Source organism: Aquarana catesbeiana, linkage group LG09, assembly GCF_042186555.1.
Source record: "Aquarana catesbeiana isolate 2022-GZ linkage group LG09, ASM4218655v1, whole genome shotgun sequence".
Classification (NCBI taxonomy): Eukaryota; Metazoa; Chordata; class Amphibia; order Anura; family Ranidae; genus Aquarana; species Aquarana catesbeiana.
Genome location: NC_133332.1, coordinates 297,952,601 through 297,968,197, shown reverse-complemented (window position 1 = coordinate 297,968,197; position 15,597 = coordinate 297,952,601).

Below are 15,597 nucleotides of genomic sequence, written 5' to 3'. Positions count from 1 at the left end.
AAACAATGAACAGGTGACTGTAGTCCCTGTACTTCTGTACTGCTACTAACTCAATGAAAATATATAAAAAAATAATAATATAAAGATATATATATAGATATAGATATAGATATAGATATATATATATATATACCGTATATATATAGATATATATAGATATAGTTATATATTTATCTATATCTATAGATATATATATCTATAGATATAGATATATATATCTATATCTATATATATCTCTGCTGTATATATCAAAACACAGACTAAGCAGAGTGACTAGTTTTGCAGAAATAAAACATTCATTTTAGCTACAACACTTTGCATTCCTAATTTAGGATGAACTCTGCAATAAAGAATTAAGAAAAAATACAAATATTTTAAAGCAATTACATCTTCAATGGGGACAGAAACTACATTCCTATTTTAGCAAAAGTTAATTTTAACATTTTAAAGTTTTTTAAATGTCAACTATTTTCAATTGAGTACATATTCTTTTGTCCTTACCAATATATCATTAGTTGACCTATCATAATCAAACTTCTTCCATATGACTTAAGTGTGAAACACAATGATTAACTTCGGATTTCACTGTGCTGGAGGCACACCAGATGATTTGCGATTGTTTGCTACTGGCTTTTGCTCTTAACATTTAGCACTTAAAAAACAGCACTTACGCGTTGGTGCCCTTTACTGAATAAGGCCAAATGCGTTAGTGGCAAAATATTTTTTTTTCTTCTGTTAATTGCTGTCATAGAAATAAAGCTTGTTTTCTTAACTATGCTAGTTTCTAACACTAAATCTTTAACCGATAAAGTACATTTTTTTAAAATTCTCGAGTACAGCCATGCAAATGCATTGAAATGCTTTCAACGCTTGAAAAAGCTATTGTGTTTACAGTGGAGAATGGATACTTTGCTCTGCTCATAATTTTTTTTTGTCATTTTTTCTGTAAATCCAGCAACAAAAAGACCAGTGTTTCTGTTAAAATACCTAGGAAATCGGCACATTCGCGTGGCAATCCTTCCATATTGCATCCTAATGCACTTGACAATTGTACGTATTATAGTACAAAGGAATGTTTCTGCTGTAACCTTGTTCCATCTTGACCCGCTTTATGTGTCACAATGCGCCTCACACAATGGAGAATTTGTATTGGGAATCTTTACAACAATGCTCTGTATTTCTATAATAGCTATACAGCTAGGTTATGATTGCCTTATTGTTAGGTGGAAATGTAGTTTTTAACTGCTTACTTGACCCTGTGTCTAAGGTGTGTGTTACAGGTTGCTCAATTAATTAAAAGATATTTTATAGAGAAAAACATGGAAGAACTACAGAAAAATATAAGCATTTTTGTCATGTTTTTGTACAATCTGCCCTAGTAATATATTAGGCCTTGAACTGACTGCAAAGTATTTCCTAGTATCGCTCACAAGAGTTGACTACATACAATAATTAAATAGAGGTCTCAGTCAGAAAGTACAATCGATCATCTAACTTTTCACAATGTAAACTGAAAAACATGGAAGAACTACAGAAAAATATAAGCATTTTTGTCATGTTTTTGTACAATCTGCCCTAGTAATATATTAGGCCTTGAACTGACTGCAAAGTATTTCCTAGTATCGCTCACAATAGTTGACTACATACAATAATTAAATAGAGGTCTCAGTCAGAAAGTACAATCGATCATCTAACTTTTCACAATGTAAACTGGTGCCTATTAGAGTGTAAATAGTAAAGGAATACAAAGTCCAAGCTATTTTTTTTTTTTTTTGTGTTGCTATTCAGTTAGAGCTGATGTGTTTCTTGCTATTTTTTTCACATGAATGCCTCTACTGCAGACAATTCAGAGACAGTAATTCTTCAACAATCCAGCCAAGGTATTTTCCCTAAGATAAAAAAGTAAGGAATATATTTAAATAATAGCTTTGTGTTTTACAAATAATTCAATGCTCTTTCTGAAACATGTTTTGAAAGCCTATATTAAGATCCAATTAGTGGAAGAAATATTTTAGATGTTGAACAATAGTTATAATCAGTACACAATGATAAAGAATTGTCCTGTGTCTTGCAAGATTAAAAAACCATATAGTAGAATTAAAATAAAAACATTAAGAAACGTATATTCATACCTATATGCAAGTAAGGAGCTAATGTGTCAAAAAAAAAAAAGCATGACAATAGAAACATAAAACACAATAAAGTAATTATTATACAGAGCTAAACAATGTTGTATACAAAGTATAAAAGTGCAATATACAAAGAAAAAAAAATTTAAAAACATGACACTGAATAAAAAAAATGGTCCTCATTATTCTCAGATGAATAATTGCCAAAAAATACATAAAAAATTACAGCGCACAAAGGCCAAAATGTTTTTTAAGGAAACATATTGTCAGAGGAATACCAAGCTTTTCAAAAAAAGGTAACACTGTGGAGCAGAGGGAATGAATTGCAGAAACAAGAGGGATATTGGCGGAGAAAAATATTCTGAAATATTCCAACTGTCGCCTTTCAAGCAGTGTGATGCTGACCTCTGAGCGCGTGATGTGACACAGTCCAAGTAATCGGTGAAAATCAGACACAGGCAGATCTCATAGATGAAGCATCGCTGTAAGCACCTATTACTGGAAATGAATAGAGGGCTATGTCAGACATTAGAATGGGATTGTTGCCTGACAGCGGTTGTAGTGTACTTCTATCTCACACAGCGGGGAGCCGCGTTGAAATGTTTCAAAATACAGGTAAAAACAACATGATCAAAAGGCGGGGAGGGGGAAAAAAATCCAGTCGGCAATGATGTTGAAAGCTTCGCTCTTTTTCAAACCTTGGATCTGAATGCATCTCTCCGCTGCGTTTAAGGAAATAATATTATGAAATTATAATGCTTTTCCTGCGGCTTTTTTTCCCCTGAAATGTCTATGTATTTTTTTTTTCAAGGCCTGTTCTGTAAATGGTTTGCTTTTTTCATGATTTTTGTGCGTAGGCTTGGTGATAAACTCAGAAAAGAGGTGACGGGAGGCAAAGTGCTGTAGAGATCGCTTTAACTGCTTCACAGCAAAAGAAAGATACAACAACTGAGACCACTCAACTTGCATTATAGTTTTTTCCAGAAAAAAAAAATCTCTATCTATCTATCTATCTATCTATCTATCTATCTATCTATCTATCTATCTATCTATCTATCTATCTTTTTATCTATCTATCTACCTTCCATACATCATTCTATTCATACACAGGTGTTAATTGTTAAATAACACAAATGCATTTTGTCACAGTTGATTCCAGGTATTTACTTTATTAAAAATTTACACTTGGAAAATAACAGTTAAACATTGACTGCATTTTAATTTAATTAACGAGGTCAGTGTTGGTCAGTGTTGGAGACTGTTGATGGAGTAGAGATGGAGATCATGTCTGGTGAAAGATCTTGAAGATATTGGCATCAGTTGAGATGATGTCCTATGGTTTGAGGTAATTTACTTTTGAAAGGAGATTTTTACCTGATGCAAAGATCTTTTAGTAGGCCTACTAAGAGACTAATCTAGTTTGGTCACAAGACACTTTTCTACTGTCTGAGGCTGTGACATTGGGGGTATGCTGATGTTGTCACAAGCAAAAGGTTATGAGTTTGACTCCTCGGATAACCACCTTTTAAGACCTTTTTATTGAATATTTGGGCAGCAGTTGAGATTGTGCCCTGTGGTTCAAGAGACTGGCCTGGTAAAACTACATTTTTACCAGATGGGAAGATTCCTTAGTAAACCAAATAGGAGACTTGTCTAAGTCTGGGGATAGCAATTCAGTACAATTTTTAGATATGAAGCCACTAATATGATAATATGTAAAGATAATGGTTTAAGCATGACTGTTATCTTTGTTGGTGTGTGTGTGGCAGTGGTTACATAAATGCTTTGCTTGTGAGTTTGAATCCTGAGGTGGGCATCTACTTAGATTTATTTGTTAAAGTTGCAAAAACTCCTAGCAACCAATTGGCTTTCAGACTAAGTACTTGGTTACTGATCTTTATTTGTTTGTAGGCAGCAGTTGGGATGGTGTCCTGTGGTTCAAGACAAGGGAGCAGGGGCGTAACTAGAAATAGCAGGGCCCCATAGCAAAATCTGGTATGGGGCCCCCCTGCAAACAGCCCACCCCCACAGCTGCCCTAGTGTCAATGCAGTGTGACCTGTGCAGAATGCAGCATGACCTGTGCACAATGAAGCGTGACCTGTGCCCCATGCAGCGTGACCTGTGCCCCATGCAGCGTGACCTGTGCCCAATACAGCGTTGCCTGTGCCCAATACATAGCCACCCGGATCAGCAGAGAGCTGAATTGCCAGATGTAATAGCTTTCATTTGAATTTCCCATCTTCCCGGGGCTCATCGTCACATAGCCCCACCTCTTGGCCTGACGCCTTTGATGACGTCACACGTCCCGCATTGGATTGGCGTTCTGTCTATCAAAGGCACCGGGCCAAGAGGTGGAGCTATGTGACGTGAGCCCCGGGAACACTGGAAGTTCTAATGAAAGCTATTACATCTGGCAATTCAGCTCTGCTGATCCGGGTGGCTTGCCTCTTCCTCTGCACAAGTGAGGCTGTATGGGGCACAGGCAGACCAGGCTGTATTGGGCACAGGTCACGCTGCATTGGGCACAGGTCCCAGCTTGCCTCTTCCTCTCCTCTCTCTTCCCCTGGCTGGGAGACTGTGCCTGCGGTGCTCTCATCCTCACTGGGCCCCACTTGGCTGCGGGCCCCACTTGGCTGCGGGCCCCATAGCGCCCGCATGGGTCGCTACGGTGGTAATTACGCCCCTGCAAGGGAGTCTTGAAAGTGCACTTAGGAGGAGGCGAAGTGGGAGACTAGTCTAGGTCTGATGGTAGCAATTTAGTAAAATGTTTGAACATGAATGCACTAGTAATATGGTATTCCATGATATTAAAGCTCTAGTTCTGAGAACCACTTACCATCAGAGTAAATACCCTTGTATGTATATCTCTGAGCATGCAAATAAACGGTTGCAAGTTTGAATCTTCAGCTGCCTAGCTTTTCAGATTTAGTTATTAAAGTTGCAGAAACCTTATGCAACCAATCAACTTTGAGACAAGATGTTTTTCCATATTGGTTGCTATGTGTTATTGAACTTTGTAGGCAGCAGTTGAAATAGTGGCCTGTGGTTTGTGTCAATGGACTCTTGAAGGTACAGTTTTTCCAGGTGGAAATTTCATCTAGGCCGACTGAGAGATTTGTCTAGGTCTGATGGCAGCAGTTTAGCAAATTGTGTGAATATTAACCACTAGTCATATGGTATTTCAGGAAATTAAAGGTGTAGTTTTGACCCCAACCCACCATCTGAGGCAGTGGCCTTGTATGTAAGACACTGGATTAGCAATTAACAATGGTTGCAAGTTTGAATCCCCAAGTGACCACCTTTTCATGATTAATTTATTAGAGTTTCATAAACTGAAGAAGCCCATAATAACCAATCAACTTTCAGACTAGGTATTATTTCATTATGGTTGCTTTGAGTTATTGTACTTCACCTTGAGCATTATCTTAATTGCTGCTTGCAAAGTATTCTTGAAAATACAGTTTTACTAGATGGGAATATCCTTTGGAAGGTCAACTGGGAGACTAGTTTTTGTTAGATTATGGAAATTTAGTACAATGTTTGAACATGAATCCACTGATGATATGGTATGTCATTACTAAGGTAATGAAACTGATCAACCTGTGCAAAATAATGGAAAGCCTGAGAACAGGACCTGCTGGGGCGCCTTGAGGACTGGAGATGAGAAACACTGGTATAGGCACTGCTGTCAGACTTGAATATCCAGTGCTGTGGCGCAGCTTGTAGGGCGATGAAGTGAATGTGGAATCTGAAAGCAGCAGTTGAGATAGTGCCCTGTGGCAGAGGCGGCTCTATAATTAGGCAAAAAAGGCGGCCGCCTAAGGCCTCGCTTTCCCAGGGGCCTCGCAGCCACCTAATTTGCCTGATGTGTGTGAGAGAATGAGATAAAGGATCTCCATCTTTCGTATACTGTGCTGCCTGCTGCAGCGGAATTGTAGAGGAGGTGGAGGCGGAGCTGCCGGGCCGGCCGCTGCTGAACCCGCCAGGACAAAGAGGGGGACTGAGCCAGGGGGCAGGGAGGCCTTGTAAAAATGCCGCTTGCTCCGCAGTCTGCACCGCCGGTACACTGTCTGCAGCAGAGCAGTGTGAGTATGCTGTGTGTCCAACCGACCGACTCATTCACTTCCCTGTCAGGCGAAGTGATCTCCGCCCTGCAGGAGCTTCCTAGTCCCACCCCGCGTGATGTCATTCACAGGCCGGGATGAAAGGGCAGAGGAGAGTGCTGCTGCAAAGACCTGCAAGGAGCCAGTGATGCCCCGTGCAAAAGTGCAGAGGCTTAAAACCTGGAGGGTATTATTGCATTACTATACATTAGTGACCAGTGGCAGTTAAAACCCCTTTGTGCTGCATTAGTGACACCAGTATCAGTGTTTATGAACCCTTTCATGCTGCACCAAATAGGAGTTAATTTAACACTGACACTGGTGCCACTAATGCAGCACAAAGGGGTTAATTAACGAATGCATCAGTGGCCAGTGGTGTATTTGATACTGCCCACCTCCATACACTCTGCACCCCTCTCATGTACATACTACCCACCTATATACACTCGCACCCCTCTCATGTACATACTACCCACCTATATACACTTGCACCCCTCTCATGTACATACTACCCACCTCCATACACTCTGCACCCCTCTCATGTACATACTACCCCCACCATACACTCCACACCCCTCTCATGTACATACTACCCCCACCATACACTCCGCACCCCTCTCGTACATACTATCCCCACCATACACTCCGCACCCCTCTCATTTACATACTACCCACCACCATACACTCCACACCCCTCTCGTACATACCACCCACCGCCATACACTCTGCACACCTCTCATGTACATACTACCCACCGTCATACACTCTGCACTCCTCTCATGTACATACTACCCCCCACCATACACTCCACACCCCTCTCTGTACATATTACCCACCACTCATCTCATGTATATACACTCTGCACCCCTCTCATGTACATACTCCCCACCTCCATACACTCCGCACCCCTCTCCTGTACATACTACTCCCCACCCCTCTCATGTACATATTAGCCACTGCCACACAATCCGCACCCCTCTCATGTACATACTACCCACCGCCACACACTCCGCACCCCTCTTATGTACATACTACCCCCCACCATACACTCCGCACCCCTCTCATGTACAAACTACCTGCCCACATACCCTCCACTTTCCTCTCCTACTCAAGTTTACCGCCATTGTACAGTAGGGGCCCCTACTAGGGAGAGGGTGACCCATGCCATACAGAAACATTTGTATGTGTGGCTAAATTATGCTACATATTGGGCATGGCTTTTTAGTTTGATTAGAAATTTTAGTCTTTCTTTTTTTTTTTTTACATGTTTTTATTTATTTTTTACAATCTTTTTATTTATTTTTTAAGTTTTTTTTGGTGAGAGTTTTTTTGGTTTCTTTGGAGAGATATCAGGGGTCTAAACATACCTCTGAAGTCTCACTTAAGACAGAGAAAGGAAATGAGGAAACACATTTCCCAGTTCCTTTCTCTGTAGCCTCAGCTGCACTGCAGATGAATGAACAGGAGACAGAGGCAAGGGACCTTTTCCCGGCCTCCATCCTGAAGACCCCCCCCACAGCAATCAGCGTGAGGGCAGTTGGCAGCGCTGGGGGGGGGGGGGGGGGGGGGGGCACACCGTTATTTTTTATCGCTGGAATTATTTTTCCCATTATGAGTTTGAGTGGGGCCTCATGTATAAGTTTTGCCTAAGGCCTCACAAAGCCTAGAGCCGCCTCTGCCCTGTGGTATGTTGTAATGGGAGCTTGAAGGTACAGATTTCCTCTAGACCGAGTGAGAGATTTGTTTATGCCTGATGGTAACAGTTTAGTAAATTGTGTGAATATTTAACCACTAGTCATATGGTATTCCATAAAATTAAAGGTCTAGTTTAGAGCTAAGCAAACCATCTGAGCCAGTGGCCTTGTATATAAGACACTGGACCAGCAAGTCAAATGGTTGCAAGTACAAATCCCCAGGTGGCCACTTTTTTCAGATTCATTTATTAAAATTGCAAAAACCTATCAACTTTCAGAGGACTTAGACCCCCCCCATACACATTAGATTAGATTTTCTGCAGATTTTTGTCCTCAGATTTACCAAAACCATGTAGTGCAAGGGCCTGCCTGATTGAATACAAATTCAAACTCTTATGCCGCGTACACACGGTCGGACTTTTCACCTGCAAAAGTCCGACGGACGCCGCCGGACAAAGTCCGGCGGAAAGTCCGACCGTGTGTGGTCTCCATCGGACTTCCGACGGACCGTTTCGGTCGGATTTTTGCGGAAATCCGACGTACTTTAGATTTGAAGCCTGCTTCAAATCTTTACGTCGTACCTCCGCCGGACTCAGTTCCTGACGGAAAGCCCGTTCGTCTGTATGCTAGTCCGAAGGACCAGATACGACGGAGGAGCAGGTTGCTGCATCTCGCGCTCGCTGCAATAGGAAAAACAAATCTTCCTATTGCGGCGAGCGCGGGGCATACCAGGCCCTTAGGTCTGGTATGGATTATAAAGGGGAACCCCTACGCCGAAAAAACGGCGTGGGGTCCCCCTAAAATCCATACCAGACCCCGATCCGAGCACGCAGCCTGGCCGGTCAGGAAAGGGGGTGGGGACGAGCGAGCGCCCCCCCCCCTCCTGAACCGTACCAGGCCGCATGCCCTCAACATGGGGGGTGGGTGCTTTGGGGGAGGGGGGCGCCCTGCGTGGTCGACCACGCCCCCTAAAACGTCACAGTCCCAGCATGCCCAGGGACTGTGACATCATATGGGGGCGGGGTCTCCGCCTATATAAGTCACAACGCAGCCCTCAGAGACCAGTCCAGCCGGAGAGAGCGTCGTGTCAACATCTGGGAGAAGAGAAGAGAAGAGAAGAGAAGAGAAGCCAAGAAGCCCAGAAGCCAAGAAGCCCAGAAGCCCAGAAGTCCGGACCTCCGCTCGCAATAGAGCTACATGAAGAGAGCGGAGGGGCCGGCCGAAGACCTGCGACACCGGGAGAAGAGGCCGGAGAGCGGAGAAGAACCAACCGGACGCCGGGAGAAGATGAACCGGAGGGACCCCCGAAGACGGAAGAAGACCCCCCCGGAGCTGTTTAATAAATTATTTTAAAAACCTGTGTTGTGTTTTATTACTGACACTTTTTACCTAGGTAAATGGGTAGGGGTACCATGTACCCCATACTCATTTACATAGGGTGGGGGGCCGGGATCTGGGGGCCCCCTTATTAAAGGGGGCTCCCAGATTCCGATAAGCCCCCGCCCGCAGACCCCGACAACCAACGGCCAGGGTTGTCGGGAAGAGGCCCTTGTCCTCATCAACATGGGGACAAGGTGCTTTGGGGGGGGGGCGCAGGGCGCCCCCCTCCCCCAAAGCACCCACCCCCCATGTTGAGGGCATGCGGCCTGGTACGGTTCAGGAGGGGGGGGGGCGCTCGCTCGTCCCCACCCCCTTTCCTGACCGGCCAGGCTGCGTGCTCGGATCGGGGTCTGGTATGGATTTTAGGGGGACCCCACGCCGTTTTTTCGGCGTAGGGGTTCCCCTTTATAATCCATACCAGACCTAAGGGCCTGCGACGGGGCTCGCAAGGTTTCAATCTCGCCAAAAAAAGCGGCGAGATTGAATTCCTTTTCTAGTCCCGTCGTACCAAAGTCACGTTCAAAATGAACGGACTTGTCCGTGTGTGGGAAAGTCCGTTCGTTCTGAAAGTCCGGCGGAAGTCCGTCGGGAAGACCGGATTCCGGAAAGTCCGGCCGTGTGTAGGCAAGTCCGGCCGTTCAGAAAGTCCGGCGGTAGTCCGCCGGAAGTCTGGCGGCAAGTACGTCGGACCTAGCTTTCTAGAAAGTCCGACCGTGTGTACGCGGCATTAAGGTTTGACCTCATATTACATGGTTTTGGTAAATCTGAAGACAAAAATCTGCTGAAAATCTAATAGTGTGTATGGGGCCTTATCCTTTCTTATTAATTTCTATGGATTACTGCACTGTATAGGCAGTAGTTGAGATAGTGCCCTGTGGTTCATGACAATGGACTCCTAAAAGTACAGTTTTGCTAGATGGGAATTTCCTCTAGAGTCTAGACAAAGTGAGAGATTTGTCTAGGTCTGAAGGTAGCAGTTAAGTAAATCGTATGAATATTAAACCATTGGTCATATGGTATTAGATTAAATTAAAGCTCTAGTTTTGATCCCTGCCTTGTATGTAAGACACTGGGCTAGCAAGTCAAATGGTTGCAAATTTGAATCCCCAGGTGACCACCTTTTCAGATTCATTTATTAAATGAATAAATAAAAGTTGCAAAAACCTAAAGCAACCAATCAACTTTCAGAGGACTTATCCTTTCTTATTAATTTCTATGGATTACTGCACTTTGTAGGCAGCAGTTGAAATAGGGCCGTGTGGTTCGTAGCAATGGACTCCTAAAAGTACAGTTTTACCAAATGGGAATTTCCTCTAGGCCAAGTGGCAGACTAGTCTACGGTCTGATGGTAGCAATTTAGTAAAATATTCAAATATTAATGCACTAGTCATATGGTATTCCATTAAATGAAAGGTCTAGGGGGCAGGGGGAAAGGTCTATGTGGTCAGGCATGTACTGGCCATCAAGACTACCGGGAGTTTCCCGGTGGGCTGATGGCTCAGTGGGCCAGTCAAGCGCAGACAATCCTGGAGCCGCTCCTCACTAACAGGAATGATCGCAATTTCATTACTGTCACCAAGGAGCAGCTCCCGACACTTGCTGGACTGAGGATTAAGCTTTCTGCTTCCTCCTGCCTGCAGGGGGAGATAGACAGCCGGCACACTTTCCTTCCTCTCTCCCCTTATCACTTGTCACTTATCACATGACTGGAGAGAGGAAGAGAAGCTGGCTTCAGAACTGTGAGTACACATGGAAGGGGTGACACCTGATGTAAAAGGACGCTGATGGGGACCGCTCTGATGTAAAGGGGTGCTGATGGGGGCACTCTGATGTAAGAGGGTGCTGATGGGGACAACTCTGATGTGAAGGGGTGCTGATAGGACCTCTCTGATGTAAGGGGGTGCTGATGGGACCACTCTGATGTAAGGGGGTGATGATGGGACCACTCAGATGTATAGAGTGTGCTGATGGGGAGCACTCTGATGTAGAGGGGGTGCTTATGTGATGTAATATTATGCCCCCTAGTCATGTGTTATTTCATGATATAAAAGCTCTAGTTTTAATCTCTGCCCAACATCTTAGACAATGGCTCTGCATGTATGCGGCTGATCTCACAATGGTTAGGTCTGCAAGTTCAAGGTCTGAAGCAACCACCTTTTCATTATTCATTTATTAAAGTTTCATAAACTGAAGAAGCCCATAAGAACCAATCAACTTTCAGACTAGGTATTACTTCATTATGGTTGCATAGGGTTATTGTAATTTGCAAGCAGCAATTAAGATTATCCTTTGGAAGGTCAACTGGGAGACTAGTTTTAGTTAGATAATGGCAGTACATTAATCCACTGATCATATGGTATGGTATGATATTACAGCTCTGGTTTTGGGAACCCCCACATTTGAGACTATAGCCTTGGGAGTATGTTGGTGATCTCACCTTCGAGATAGTTGTGAGTTTTAATTCTCAGGTGGTCACCTTTGCAGATTTATTTATTAACGTAGTATAAACTGCTGTAACCAATAGCAACCAATCCTCTTTCTTTTGGTTACTACTCTTTGCTGCTTGAATCTTGGTTGAATTTAGGATGTATAGGCACTGCTGTCAGGCTTGAGCATCCTGGTCTGTGGCGCAGCATGCAGGGTGGTGGATATGGAATCTCAAGGCTATGAGTTTGATTCCCAAAGCAGATCAAACAGGTCTCTTCTCAGAGCTGTTTGGGGCAGAACAGCTACTATGTGCTTGGTGGCAGAGGAGCGTCTCTGTGTAATGAGAGGTTAAGGAGTGGACCTTCTCACTGTGTAACTTTGGCACCATGTGAATGAACCCTCAATAAAGGGAGGTAGAGTAAGTGGATGTCCTTGAAACCATGTGAATGAAAGCCACAATGGAAGTTGAATGCTTAGAAATGAAGCCACAAATCAATAATTGCCACCCTAAGATATAGAAGACATTTTTGTATTTTACCAATAAATTTCATATTTTTCATCAACATGCCCTTCTCCTTTACAGTAATTCTGCCCCAGACAGGGCCGTCTTTAATATTGATTGGACCCTGGGCAAAAATTTTCTTGGGGGCCCCCCATGCAGTTTTGCTCTTCACCTGCTCTGAGACATACAATATATAGCAGCTAGACTCAAAATTAGTTTACTGAATCAGATCAGACAGTGATTGCGATTGGTTGCCAGAGGTTACAGTGTATCATTACCGCTCACTGACTGGTTGCTAGAGGTTACAGCACACATTTCGGCTCACTGATCAGTTGCTAGAGATTACAGCACATGATTTCTGCTTGATGATTGGTTGCTAGAGATTACTGTACATCAATTCTGCTCACTGATTGGTTACTGCACATCATTACTGCTTACGATTGGTTGCTAGAGGTTACAGCACATCATCTCCTCACTGGCTGCACACCATGGACTGGACCTTGCTCACCTGTGCACCCCAAACTGTAATTCCTTCTCTGCCTACCTCTGCACACCCCACACTACCCTCCCCCCACTAATTTGCTTACCTTTGCAGAACAGGCTGATGGTAGGCTTAATGACCACAGTTGTAGGCAGGACTTTCAAGCATGCCCCTTTATCTCCCCAGTGGGTAGCATTCAGTATAGGTGATGGTGGATATGACCTCAGGGGGGCATGATATACATATGAATACCACCTCTGTTTACATAGAATGCTGCCGATGTGCCACTATTTACATATGAATGCTGCTGCTATTTACATATCAATGCTGATATTTACATGTAAACACAGGGTCTGCAGGTGAGTCATCTGTACACAACAACAAGACAGAGCTGAGCAGCATTAATAACAGAACTTCACACTGAGATATTAGGACACAGCATGAGACTAAATCTTCAAGAGACGAGGGAATTTAAACTGGGAAAGTTGGCAAGTATGAGGCAGCTGCTGTGGGCCCCACAACAATGACAAGGCCCAGGGCAGCTGCCCCTTTTTCCCTGCCTTAAAGATGGCCCTGGCCCCAGGTCTAGGGTCACAGGCTCAACTGAGGGCGGTTCGCACCACTTATTCAAGTCCTGACGACACCATCGCAGGCTTTACAATTTTATCCATCCTTCACAGTCTTGGTGCTACTTTGAGGAGCCATTCTTGCTACAGTCCTCTGATTTAAACTACAGGAACTTACAAACTGTGCCACAGAACCCAAAAACATCAGAAGTAGTTGCTAGTGCACCTATAATATGGATCTAGACTCTTTAAGCCTTTAAAACATAAAATTATCACCACATCAGAGATTCAAACTATGAAATCTAGGGCTTTTGGCATTCAACAACAACACACCAACAACACACACCACAGACTCTAGCTAGCAATGCATCTTCTCTGTAGAACTACAGGGGCGTAGATAAGGGAGGTCAGGGGTGTTCAAACCCCCCCCCAGGGTCAAAATGAAATGCACGGTGTCCCTGCTCTACAGCCGCACATGGCACCAGCGACAGGCAGCACTGTAGTCAGTGGCACACAGACAGTGGCTTGTTGTGGGGCTCACTGGCTTACTGATTCGGCAGTTGGCACAACAACATGTCTGCAGGGCTGGTATAAGGATTTTTGACACCCTAGGCGAAACCTAATCCCCCCCAATGGCTCCACCCCTGACTCCACCCCCTTTGCCCTGCCCATGTATACCCCACCTTTTTAATGAAAATCAAATGCAGCCTACTAGCGCCCATCAAATGCAGCCTCACCAGTGCCCATCAAATGCAGCCACACCAGCGCCCATCAATGCAGCCTCACCAGTGTCTATCAATACAGCCTCACCAGTGCCCATCAAATGAAGCCTCACCAGCGCCCGTCAAATGCAGCCTACCAGTGCCCATCAATGCATCCCACCAGTGCCCATCAATGCAGCCTACCAGTGCCCAGCAATAAGTTTGCTTGCTTCCATTCATTCGGGAGTCGGGACACAGACACTTCCGCCACCACTGCGCCTCTGACACTATGTGCAAACGGAGATGCAGCTGCCTACTGATGCTGAGACTTAGTTGCTCGCTGCAGAGAGAAGAGAGTAGGAACACCAGTGGCCGGGCGCCCTAGGCAGCAGTGCGCCCTAGGCCTCTGCCTAGTTTGTCTAGTTTTAGCACCAGCCCTGCATGTCTACCAATGCCAAAGCCAGGCTGGACTTTCTGCTACCCTCAGTGGCATGTCTTGGCCCTGTTTTACCCCTGGTTCATACATATGTGGTGCAGGAAACGCATTGGAATCAGACTGTGTCTTTGATCTGCTGCAGGTGTCAATTCAAAGTTAACAACTACCAAAAAGAAGGTTGCAAATGCAGTGTTTGTCTGAACCAGATCACATGGTTGGTAAAAAAAAAGGTGCCTGCACTTCTTTGGTGCGATTCAGCCCATTCAAAATGAATGGGCCCAAATCACACCACACAGAATTGCATGTGAATTGCACAGGAATGCGCTGCAGTTTCTGTGCGATTCACATGCAAACTATAGTGTGAGACCAGACTTACTGTGTTGATTGCGGTGCAATCAAGGCCCATTCATTTTGAATGGGCTCAAAATGAACCAAAGTCATGCATGCACCAATTTAGGAACCGCACTGCAACCGGTTCGCATGGTCGTTTTGTAAATGCGATCCGGTGCGGGCAAACACACTGTTTTGCAACCTTTGTTTGGGGTGCCGTTAAGATAGCACTGACACCAGTAGCGTATTTAGGTTTTGTGCTGCCCTAGGCCTGATTAAACTTGTGTACCCCTTAATTTAAATATGACCCACCCCTTCCTGTCAAGGCCAATTCTCTCAGCCGAAGACTGCATGGTCCTGATCGGGATGTTTACCGCCACAATTCCGGTAGTCCCATGGGCCAGGTGGCACATGAGGGCATTCCAGGTAACCTTCTTGAGCCAATGGGATGGGTCATCCAAGAACCAGAAGATATACATCCCAGAGGGGGTACTTCGAGATCTAGGCTGGTGGACCGTGCCAGAGAACCGATCCCCGGGGGTACCCCTCAACCCAGTGGACTGGACTATCGTCACCTTGGACGCCAGCCTCCGGGGTTGGGGGGCCCATTGTCAGGGGAAAGAAATCCAAGACCATTGGAACCCACTATACAAACAATCAAACTATTTGGAACTCAAGGCAGCCTTTCTTGCTCTACAGGCCTTTCAGGAAGATCTTCAGGGAGCATGGGTCAAGATGCTACTAGACAACAAGACCGCAGTAGCTTACCTTGCCCACCAAGAGGGGACAAGGAGTCTAACGCTTCTTCGCCTGTCGACAGACATCTTTGCCTGGGCAGAGGAGCATC